Genomic DNA, 13,168 nt, shown 5'->3' on the forward strand with positions numbered 1-13,168 from the left:
CTATAATAAATCATCCTTTTTCAGAGTATCTGTGATTTCTTTCACTATGGGAGACAAACTGATTTTCTTAGAATCTTAAATCAAGGGATAGACATCATCATTTATACTAATCTGCTGATTATATTCCAGAAGTATCAAATAGTGAATTAAAATATTTTAGGAAACAAATTTTTAAGACAGTTGGTTTTTATTGAAGCAGTGATAAACATCCATGTTTTGATATTAATATGTGGATATTCTGTTGTTTATATTTCTTTTTTTCTTTTTTATCAAACCATTAACATTTTAGTTAACAAAAGCAACAACTGGGACATTTCTAGAGCTTACAGTATATTTGACATAAAAATAGGGAGTTCTCCAAAGTATGTATTAAAAATACAAAGTCTGTGGACTAAGGTACACAGAAAATTTGTTTTACATTCCAGTTACCCAAAACAACAACTTGTGCCATCCTCCAATGGCACACAGTGAGAGAATTCTATTCCAGGAAAAGCCAGATCTACTGACTACAGAACCAACGAGGACAGACTGAGGGTGTCCTAAGTGATAAATTTGAAACTGGCTTGCCATTTTACCAGGATAACCAGTGGTTGCAAACGAGTTCTCATTAACTGTAGACCACCTGAATAGGCAGGCTTGATCCGTGTGGACAGGTCTCTTATCTTGAGGATAACTGGTTCGAGTAATATCCCAAATTAACCAGTCATTTCCTGAAACAGCTCCAACTTTGAAGGTGTTTTTGAAGCACCAGTGGGCTGGCATTAATGGCATCTGTTCAATTCAAGAGATAAGATAGCCTGTTGAGCTGAAAGATCATAAAACCGGCTTGTCCCCTTCTCTGCAACCATCAGCTTAAAAGTTCCTTAGGATGCCAGCACACATTCATTCCAGGGGAACGAAGAACAAAATGAGTTGTCTGCATTCCTTCCAACTTCCAAATCCTGAAGTATGATCATCACTCACACTTGCAATTTCTTGGCTATCTTTGGGCTCAAACACCAAACCATTAACGAAATCTGAATGGCCCTCTAAAACCTTGTATTCATTTTTGTCTTGAAGATCTGAAGTCAATAACCTTATTTTCATATCAGCAGCTGAAGTACAAAATTTGATTATTGGAGGCAATGAATCACATCTAGTTTCTGGGCTCCAAGCTATGCCATCGATTCTGACACCATGCTGAAATGTTCATAGTGTTTTATACTGAATTCCTTCAATGTCTGTACAATGTCTGAACTGTACACATGCCAATGACCACATAATTACTGCCGCCATATGCAATTAAGGTTTCCTGAATCCCTACTCTCAAAGAGATTAAATCCTACCACATGCACATAACCTTCACTATCCACAGTGTAGGTAGCATTTCTTGTGGCGTCTTGCTTCATCTTGTATGTCAATACTTGAACAGTTGTAAAAATAAAATAACCTTTTACTGGACAAGATCACAAAATGGGGGCATTGGGGTATTTATATTTCTTTAAAATCCCCTTTCCTCATTATTCTGGGTTTCATTAGAATGAAAATAATGAAATGTACAATATATAATTATATTATGATTTTACTATTATGTGTGTGCTTGTAGTAAATGGAGGACAGTAAAAAAAAATGTTAATTCAATGAATGTTCAGTTGGAATGATGAGAAGGGAATATTTTACAAAATAAGACCATTGGCTTAGTTTTAGATTAAGCAGTCAAAATCCACAATTAAAACAGTAGAATAATGTAAAACATATTTTAAGCATTTCTGTAGATTTTCAAGCTCATGACCTCCAGGTTATTGCCACATTCCTTTTATTCTAGCAATTATATATTTGGTTCATACCAAGAAAAAAAAGTGTCATCAATGAAAGGTTATATGATTCACCTCTAGAAAATACTTTCAGATAGATAAATCAGCTTCTTAGCTTTAAAACTAGCCCTCCAGCAAAGGAGTTGCTATCAAGCAAGGGAGTTGTTTTTTTTCAAATTTAAAAACAAAAGCAGAATAATTAAATATATGTGTATATATTCACAAATATTTACAAATATACTTTGGAGCAGATACCAGATATTATCAAATCATTCACAGAGTGAATGTAGATCCACCATATATAGTTGTGTTATAAAATAAGGCATATTTTACCTTACATGGGAAAAGGCACTTTGCAGATGTGATTAATCTAAGGATGTTGAAATAGAAAGATTATCCTGGGTTATCCAGGATGACCAGATATAATCACAAAGGTCCTTATAAGAGGGAGGCAGAGTGTGAGTCCAAGGTGATGTGAGGATGGAAACAGAGGTTAGGGTAAAACAGGGACACAAGCCAAGGAAAAAGGGCAATCTTTCTAAAGGCTGAAAGTCGTTTGCCTCTAGAGAATCCAGAAGGAACGTGTTTCTGATGATACATTGATTTTAGTCCAGTGAAACTGATTTTGGAATTCTGACCTCTAGAACTGTAAGGTAATATATTGATGTTGTTTTAAAAACCCTGTTGGTGGTAATTTGTTACAGTGGCAGTAGGGAACTAATACAAACTTAGAGACTAGAATAGACTTGGATGATAGAGGAGGTTCAAAAGGATAATGATTTCCCATTTTAAATGGACTGTGGCTATCATAATTAATTGTGGAGAATATCTGTTCCAGCATTTTGCTTTAACAGTCAGTAAATCCAGATCAAACATACATCTTCCTGCACGTTAATTCGCATTTTAAATTTCTCCTTTATTATAGTTCAAGGAACAACTCAGTTCCCACTTCTTTATCAAGCTTTTTCTATTATTTGTACAGCCTGGAAGAATCCCATGCACAAAACTTTTAAAATTTGCTTTCTGTTCCATGCTACGCATACTTCAATGGCACACCTTTCTACACGTGTCCTCTGCTACTTTCCATTATACTAGCCTAATTTTAAGAACCCAGTCTTATATCCGTAAGGATGAACATCAGACACAAATTCCTCTTCTCTCTGACATAGATCTAGGGGCAAAAAACTTTTCCCTTCTTCCATTCTGCATTTACTAGCTGGTGTAATAATTAAACTGACATAAGACAGAACAATAGGAGAGAAAAAAGTTAATGATGTACATATAGAGGGGGGAGCCCACAAAGACATAAAAACTCAAAGGCAATCAGGCAGTTGGGGCTTATGTACAGTCTTGAGCTAAGGAGGAGAAAGTAAAGGTCTGGAACTTCAAAGAAGAAGAAGACTATTCAGGTGAAGATGAGAAGAGGAAATGCTTGGTAAACAGAGGTGTACCATGCCATACAGATAAGTCTTATAAATAAAACTATCTCTGTTTATAACTGTCTTCCTGGTACAGGCTCCCTATCTAAATCCTTTTAGGCAATTAAAGGAGAGGTAAAAAGTTTGTCCTGAGTCTGCTGGGTCTTCATTGCCTTCAGCTCAAAATAACCTAAAGGCCAAAGTGATGGATCTCATCATGGCACATTTTGCTCCCTCTTGTGGGTTTTAACTTCTAAGCAGAGTTGGTTCTCATCAGTACTATGATGATGAGGTCAGCGATGATAATTGTTCTTTTTCTGTTGTCTCAATGGTGACAGTTTTAATGCAAATTTATACAGGAAAAGAATACAAGAAATTAGTTGTCTTCATAACGCTCCCTCATCACATTAAAATCGGCACATGTTCATTAGTAAAGAGAATCTTCAAGCTCCCTAGAAGCACCCAGATGATACTGCTTGATTCAGGTCACATGTAAGAACATCACATTCTTTCAGAAAACTCAGAAAATGTTAGACTTTTTCACGATATTTTTAACATTCTGTTCACCACCCTTTTTATTTTGGAGACTGCCCATTTTTCCACATGCTTATTTGATGTGTGCAGTTGATAACTACCTCAGATTTTCTGTGTGGTTATTTTCTGAAAGGACATTACAAGGTAAATTTCCAAGAACACTCTCAATAGGATCCGGACTTGGGTGTCCTTGAGATCTATTGGGATGAGGCCTTTGTATTTTGAAAGAGAAATGTCTTTTGCTTCCATTGAGGTTGATAGTTTTGAAATGTCAAAGAAATTCTCAATTTGGTAATATGTAAATTGATAAAATTGCTGGGTTTTTTTTTTCCATCCTGAATCATTCACTAAATACACCAAACCCATTTTGACCCATTTCCACATTACATTTCCAAACTACAACAATTTTTTTTAAATGTTATTTAGTGGTTTTGAATTTGGTAAACATTTTCTCGAAACAATGAATTTTAAGGTATATCTTAAATGTAAAGAGTAATATTTTCCCATTATTTATGTATTTTGCCAAAGTAAGGAGTCAGTTTTTATTTCTGAATAATATACATTTTAACTGTCCGAACATCCTTGGCTTTAACTCTACAAATTAATAATGTATTAACCAGATAGAGTCAACTTCTATATCCCAAATTGATATTGGAGGTAATAGTTTATTTTTTTTTTATCCTTTCTTTTATTAGCTTATTCATGGTCATCAAATTAGCCTGATCCTCAATTTACACTGTGCTTTGTAGACATAAGCAGTGTCAAATTATTTGTCTTAATTAAATCTCTCCTATCAAAATGAACCTAATTTATTTCTGTCTGTCATCAGCATAGATAAATCAGAGGTTCATTGTCTTTTTTCACATTACCATATTTATACTATTTTTAAGTAAATAGTAAGACTGCTGGATTTAAATTTACTTCTCAAATGTTATTGTTGAGCTTTTTGTGGATTTTTAAAAATAATAACTCTTTTGAGAGTAAAGAATCCCTAGCTAGATACAATAATATGGTAGATGTGATTAATATTTCAGTTTCAAGAGAGAAGTAATTTACTAGGTTTTTTTTCACCTAGTAAAAAACTCTGTTTGATAAAATCTAGTATGAGCAATGCTATCTGGTAGAATTTTCTGCAAAGATTGAAAAATTCTTCTGCACGGTCCAGTATGCTAGTCATTGGCCACATAAGACATTGAGCATTTGAAATGTGGCTAGTGTGAATAAGGCCCCCAAATTTTAATTATATTTCATTTAATTTAAATTCAGGTTCAGATAGTCAGAAGTGCCTTGCAGTTACTATATTGAAAAATGTAAGTCTAGACTAAAGAACTGTGAGCTATGTTTTAGATCTGGACTCTTGCTTAAACTTGTTAATTTAGTTCTGTTGAAGACAGTCATGTCAACTCTCAGAGCTTCAATGTCTCTATTCAGTCAGTAATATATATATATATATATATATAATTGGCCATCTGCTAAATCCTGTGAACTGTGCTAAGTGCTGGGGATACAATGATCATTTTGTCAGAATTGGTATCTTTAGGGAAAAATGATGCTAATGATACTATAGTTAATTGTTCAATTAAAATTATGAAAGAGACTCTGGAAAGAAAGTACAAAGTCTAATGAAAGTGTATGAGACTGGAGGCCTGAGTAGGTCTGATGGATCTGGAAAAGGTTTCAGGAGGAAGCAAATTTTGAATTTAGCTTAGAATCAATGTTAAGACATTTCTATGTGAAGGCGGGTACATCTTATTTGCCATTCACTCTGCTAGTTACTAGACATTCAGAGGGATTTTACTGGCCTTAAAAAATTATGGGATAATAAACACACAAATAATTTAGGGATTGAGCTATCATCAATCCCAAACAAATGTTCCATTAAGTAATCTTTATGAGAAAAGAAAAAAAAAAGATTATTTTTATGTTCCAACATATTTGGAAAAGCTAGTTTTGACAAAGATAAATTTCTATGTGCTAAGAATTATTGGAATCTTGGGTACATTTAAGGTAAAAACTTATTGGCACTGTGTATATTGGAATCTTGGGTATTACAAAACTTGGAGAACAACCTAAGACTTTTCCCCCTAAACTTTTGCAACTATAGAATACCTTTCTTTTTCGTTTCTTCTGTTTTTTCTTTCCCTCCTCCTACTCATTCCCCACCCCTCCCTGCTTCTTCCCATAGCCTCTTTCTTTCTTCCTCCCCTTTCCCTTCTCTTCTTTTTCTCCTTCTACCTTCTCCAATGATTTTCTTAGTAATGTAGTTCCCATCATGGAGTTCTCCAAATAGAATTTCCAAAACCCCAGTGATATTTACAGTCATGAAATATGTAATTTTAAGGTGGGCAATGGAATTAAGAATGTGAATAAGCTTAGATAATAAATCTTCTGTTCAGTGACATTATATACAATCCATGATATTATATAGCTAACATAATGTCAAGATGCAAGGACTATGAGAACACATTATGATAGATTTTGTTGATGATTATCCTACTTAACTGAGAAGAGTAGAGGTAAAAGACCATTTAGGGAGTAAGATGATGAGGTGTATTTTGAATATATTTTATTTAATGCTCCTGTAACATACCCAAATGGAAATATTCAGCAAGTCAATGGAAAAGGGGGTCAATTTAAGTCTAGAAAGGAAATTAAAATGGAGGAGGAAATTTGTATTAGGTATATATTTTTAAATGTTGATATGATGTCTACATATGGAGAGAAAATATATGGAGAGAAATTCCCAGTAAACATGGAACTTGAAGAGACTCAGGCTATAATTATTTGAGGGAAAAATTAATTTCCCTCATGTGATTTGATTTTGTCTTTTCTTTCTTCTCACCATCATTTCCCCAAATTCTATCTAATATGTCCATATTTGAACAAATCTTAACATTTCATAAAGATTGTATATTCTGAATAGCCTTATACATAGATGTGGAGTCATTTCTGATGCACCTTCAATTTCTGTGGTCCTTTGAGAGACATTTAGTGCATTCTTAGTGTAAAGAATAATTGGTGTTTCTAGGGGTGGATATACTTCTAGACATAAGAAGAAATTAGTGATGAGAAAGACTCAGAATATATATAGAATGCATAGTCTAGTAGGCGAAATAGATTCCTTTACAATATATACAATATATACAACAGCTTCCTGCATATTGTTTACATTTCATTTTAGGGGCACCTGGTGGCTCAGTCGGTTAAGTGTTCGACTCTTGGTTTCAGCTCAGATCATGATCTCATGGTTCATGAGATTGAGCGCCATGTCAGGATTCATGCTGACAGCTGGGAGCCTGCTTGGGATTCTCTCTCTCCCTCTCTCTCTCTCTCTCTCTCTCTCTCCCCCCCCCCCCGCCCTTGCTGTGCTCTCTGCTCTTTCCCTCTCTCAAAATAAATAAATATTTAAAAATAAATAAACTTCATTTTAGGCTTCAAAGGTTATGATTCTGAATTCGGAGTTTTCATACTCATGCCACAACTCAGTTTCCATTTGAATTTCAAAAATCAGTTCCAAAAGGTAAAATGTGTGTGTGCAATTAGTTGAAGCATACCTGCACCATGGCCGGACTGTCTGCATTTGAATTCCTGACCATTTAGTATGTTTTGAGTTTCCTTGGGAAGGTACTTAGTTTTCTTAAATAAATTAAGCTTATTTTATAGTTTTGTTGTGAAACTTAAAATATATTTATTAATACTCTACAGATTTTGTGACATGGTAGGGGATCAATAAATGTTATTTTTATTTAAAAATTTTACAGTCATACTACTTATCATATTGTATTGTGATTTTTCATTTACATATCTGTTGAATACATCAGGTTGTAAATTCCTGAAGCAAAGGATGCGTTCATACAAGCTTTAATATTTCCAGTACAACAATTGTATCAGGTACTACCTGGGCGTTGAATAAATGTGTGTGGAATTAATGAGTGATTACACAAACATATAGCAGAATGATAATGAATGAAATTTGAGTTTGTGATTATGAAGAAAAAAAATATTGAACAGAGGATGAAAACGTGGGTTTACTTAAGGTCTAGGCCTCAATTCAAAACAAAATTAATCAAGAAGAGTATAAAAAGAAAAGGAGAATAAATTTAAGCATAAGATTAGGGACCAATATAAGGGATATCAAAAACAATAAAAAATATTTTCTCAGTATTAGAAAGTATAAAATGTAAATTATTTGTTAAGCATCTTTTATCTTTCCAAATATTTTTGGAAATGCAATCAATTAAAACAGCAATGACATACCACTATGTACCTACTAGAATGGCTAAAAATTGGAACACAGACAACACCAAATTCTGGTATGGATATGGAACAACAAAAAGTCTCATTCATTGCTGGTGGCAATGCAAAATGGCACAGTCACTTGAAAGACAGTTTGGCAATTTCTCACAAAAGTAAACAGACTTATGTTATGATCCAGCAATCATATTCCTTGATATTTGTCCCAAAGTGTTAAAAACTTATATACACACACAAAAACCTGAACACAGGTGTTTAGGGCAGCCTTATTGATAATTATCAAAATAGGGAAGCAGCCAAGATATCCATAAGTATGTGAATGGATAAATAAACTGTGGTACTTTCATATAGTGGAATATTAAGGCTGAAAATAAATGAGCTATCAAGTCATGAAAAGACATGGAAGAAATCTAGACACGTATTATTACCGAATGGAAGAGGCCACTCTGAAAAGACTTCACACTGCTGTATGTTTCTACTAAGATGACACTCTGGAAAAAGGCAAAACCATGGAGACTATAGTAACTATGATTCTGAGGCCACTGCGGGCATAGGAATCTTTCTTAATATCATATGTTCATATGTGTTATTATAAATAGGTCATGTTGTCATATGCCAGGCAAATATTTACTTTTTACTCTCTCTTACTTAAAATCAACATACTACAAATAAACATCTAAAGAATGCTTAACATACAGGAGCTTGGAAGTGAGCCACTTGCCAAGAAAAAAACAAAAAGCAAAAAAACAAAAAAAAACAGTCCCTAAATTTAGCTTTTTGGTAGGCAATGAGCACAAAACCAAATCGTTGTTGGCTGCTCCATTATGTACAATGGTAAACAATTCCATTTGCCATTATTTCTACTGTGTGGCAGCCACTTAGTCCAGGTACAGATTCTCAATTGCTTGGTAACAGTTTGTTGCAGCGTACCTATTCAGAGCTAACATAGGCGATAGAAGATAGGAGAAGAGACAGCTGTAGTCTTACCGTTGATCTTCAATAACTGCTTCACTCAGAAAAAAATGAGAAGGAAAAATGCTAGTTAAGTAAAACTGGACTTTTAAAATCTTCCCATGGATTTTTTATTTCAGTCTACTCAAATGGGTGTGAAGTCTTAGTCATTTTCCAAGTGAATTTTCCCAAACCCTGATATTTATGTGTAATGATACATTTCTTTTTTTCTCTTTAATTTGAAGAAGTTAGCCATGAGTGTCCTGTTTTTCTTTACCTGAGAGATGTATCACTGAAAAATATTTTATCTCTCTGCTATGAGCCATGAAGTTCAAGAGATCTTCGTGAGGTTTTAGTGATCACCGTTATTACTGGGAGCACTATTAATCTGAACACCTCAGAAAGCCGAAGCTTTCTGGAGCATGAAAAGAGTACACTAGAAGTCAGTGGGAGATTACTTCTAACAAATTAATTTAGCAGAACATCACTTCTATACTAGGATTGAAAGTATTTAAAGTATTTTCTTAAGTAGTAAAAAGATTTTGAGGCTATGTAAAAGACCAGTGTAAAAATAGTCAGTCTTGATCATGATAAATGGTAGGTACTGTAACCAGTACATTACTCTGGGATAATTCTGGAAGTATCTTTGCATTGAGTTCTAATTAGTGTCTCTCAGTATTTAATATCTCATTATTTGGCCATCAGTATTAATTGGATACTCTTCATCTCTCATTCAAAGCTGTTATGACTTTGAGCAGGCCAATTAATTATACATTGACTTTCAATGTCACAGATACAACCTAGTAACTTGCAAATTTATCATAAGAACTTCGTATAGCCAAAATTAAGTAGATCCCAATCTGGAGAACTTGGCATTAAGTATCTTTACTTCAAAAAAAGAAAAAAAAAAGAGTAATCTCTGTAGAAATTGTTTTTGTTGCATTGCTCTAATAAACTTATGTTTAGTTTCTGGACTGTTAACTGAATCAGACTACAATGCTAGATTTACACATTACTACAATGAAAATAAATAATAGAATAGTACTGACAGGAGCAACAGAAAAGAAAAATAATAAAACTCTAAGCATTATAGAAAGGTGTGCAAAACTAGTTATATCTAATATTATTTTTTTAAATAAAGTTTTCCTTGGAGGGTGAGTTTAAAACACTTAGAAAAAGATAGGATATTGATTCACAGAAAGAAAATTTGCGGTCAAACAAGGCAAATTAGTAGTTTCAGAATTATAATAAAGATGTTTTATATGAGGATTGATAATAGGTTGGTCTGTTCTTGAATTTCAGTCAAGATATAATGTGACAAAATGGTGTAAGGTTCAAAAGGACATTTTGGAGTCTTGAAGAACCTGTGATTTTGCTTTGAGATAAATTTGGAATTGCCAACATATTCCTAAAGGAAGGTTATTCTTTCAGCTTACTAAGGGATTTCATTAAGTCTGGTAAGTGGATTTGCTAGAGGAGAGAAGAAAATGCTTTCAAATCAAGACAGACTTGGATCACCCAGCTAGTCACCCTCCTGCATTGGACTTCCAAGCTTTCCATTGTTCTTTACCTTAGTTTCTTTATCTGCTCATGTTATAAGGCTTGTGGAGTGCTTGACTCAGGGCCCAGCACATAGTAAGTGTTCAAATAATTTAACTGAAAATATATGTATATACACACACTATTATATCATAATAGATTTAGTCACATCAGTTAGTTGGCTGTAAACAGCTTTGTTATTTTGCACATGACATAATTGTGATGGTTTTCTAGATCTCTCTCTCTCTTGCATTCTTTGAAAACCTTGCAGCGAGCCATTTATCGTGTATATATTCCAAATTAATTTTAATATTTATACTTTACATGAAAGAAAGGATAAACTCTTAGTGAAATCAAATGAATTTCCACTACAGATGAAAATATATCTATTTTATGTACAGGTACTTATAGAAGTTTCAGAATATCTCCTTCCAGAATTGGACTAGCAGGAAGCTTTAATACGTAGAATTTGCTCTACAATCTTATAATGTTACCCAGAAACTCATTCTCAGGTTATAAAATAAATAATAATTAGCATCATTTAGTAAATACTATAGTAATATCTACCAACAATCCCAGTCATATCTGCCATCACTCTTCCTTACAGCAATAGAACCTCAAATCTTAGTTCTGCATTTAGTTTCTCATAATGAGACTGTATTTCCAGTTGTTTTTTTTTGTTTTTTTGTTTGTTTGTTTGTTTGTTTTTTGTGAAGACATGTATGGCCATCTAACTAGTTTTAGAAGCTGGAAAGAAAGCAGGCGTTTTTGGTGAACAGCTTTGGGGTCTTTGTTAAAATAGACACAATGCACCCTTTGTCCTTTTCTTCTTTTCCTTCCTCCAACCTGCATCATGCAATGTTAATGTAATGGGTTGACATCTAGTTGCTACCTTGGACCATGAAGACAAGGATTACACCCTAGGGATGACAGACCACAAACTAGAAGATTATCTTCATGTGCGATGGCTTTTTAAGAGCAGAGTTGCTGCACCTTCCTTAGCTAACCTATATCTATCTACATGTTTACGTGAGAGATGAGTTTTGTTTATGGTCACTCTGGAGTGTCTGTTTCTCATAGTTAAACATAATCCTGAATGCTACAAATACATTATATATGCTGGCCATTGTGTTCTGTGTGCTTTATATGTTTGGTTATGTTCATATACGCTGTAATATATAGTATATCACAATCTTATAAAGTATTACATCTTTACACACAAGAATACTGGTTTTCTTGCTCTACAATAATTGGAAACCTTCATGGAAAAAAGCAGTTTCTTGAAGTGCTTTAAATGCAATTTAGCAAATGAAATTTAATTTACCTACTAAAGATCTTGCAAGCACTGATTATAGGAATATAAAAGAGACAATGAAAAAAAATAGCAAATAGAATACAAGCAATTTGTTAGATGGTTTTCGTTTTATGACTAAGAGATCAAGTTCAGATCAAAAGCATTCCATTTATTCTCTGACGAGTATATTTGTATGAATAGATGACACTGAATACCCACCTGCCTATCCAGATACCCATTTCTACAAGGGAGAAGAGGAGGGAAAGAAAAGGCACAGTGGAGAAAGAAGAGGGAGAAGGGGACAAGAGAAGTGGAAGAAAGAGTGGGGAGGAAGACCAAGAAGCTAGAGAAAGGAGGAAGTTGAGGTGGGGTGGGAAGAATGAAGGGAGAAAACAGAAAAGCTTCATTGTATGAAATATTGGGATGGGTCTGCTTAGGAGGAAGAAGCATCAGGCAAAACATCCAAACTCTATACAGTGGTTTTGCCTAAATGTCCCATTTTCTCTATTTTTTTTTTAAATGACATATCGGATAAAGGGTTAGTATCCAAAATCTATAAAGAACTTACCAAACTCAACATCCAAAAAACAAATAATCCAGTGAAGGAATGGGAAGAAGACATGAATAGACTTTTTTTTCCAAAGAAGACATCCAGATGGCAAACAGACACATGAAAAGATGCTCAGCATCATTCATCATCAGGGAAATATAAATCCAAACCACACAAGATACTGCTTTACGCCAGTCAGAATGGCTAAAATTAACAACTCAGGAAACAACAGATATTGGTGAGGATGTGGAGAAACAGGAACCCTATTGCACTGTTGGTGGAAATGCAAACTGGTGCACCCACTCTGGGAAACAGTGTGAAGGTTCCTCAAAAAATTATAGAATCTATTCTATATCCCAGCAATTACACTACTAGGAATTTATCCAAAGGATACAAAAAGTTTGATTTGAAGGGGCACATGCACCCCGATGTTTATAGCAGCACTAAAAAACACTAGCCAATATGGAAAGAGCCCAAATGTTCATCAACTGATGAATGCATTAAGAAAATGTGGTATGTATGTATATTCCACACCATGGAATACTACTCGGCAGTGAAAAATAATGAAATCTTGCCATTTGCAGCAACATAGATGGAACTAGAAAGACAGATGTCATATGATTTCACTCATATGTGGAATTTGAGAAACTTAACAGATGAACATAGGGGAAGGGAAGAGAAAAGAAGATACAAACACAGAGGGAGGCAAACCATAAGAGATTCTTAAATACAGAAAACAAACTGAGGGTTGATGGGGGACAGGCATGGGTTAAAATGGATGACAGGCATAGCAAAGGACACTCTTCAGGATGAGCACTGGGTGCCATATGTAAGA

At 34.2% G+C, this 13,168-nt stretch overlaps 1 pseudogene; it reads right to left on the reverse strand.

The window, feature by feature from the left end:
* Nucleotides 1–414: 414 nt before the first annotated feature.
* LOC102956053 lies at nucleotides 415–1,388 on the reverse strand (annotated as a pseudogene).
* Between the last annotated feature and the right edge of the window lie 11,780 nt (nucleotides 1,389–13,168).

Source organism: Panthera tigris, chromosome A1 (genome assembly GCF_018350195.1).
Source record: "Panthera tigris isolate Pti1 chromosome A1, P.tigris_Pti1_mat1.1, whole genome shotgun sequence".
Classification (NCBI taxonomy): domain Eukaryota; kingdom Metazoa; phylum Chordata; class Mammalia; order Carnivora; family Felidae; genus Panthera; species Panthera tigris.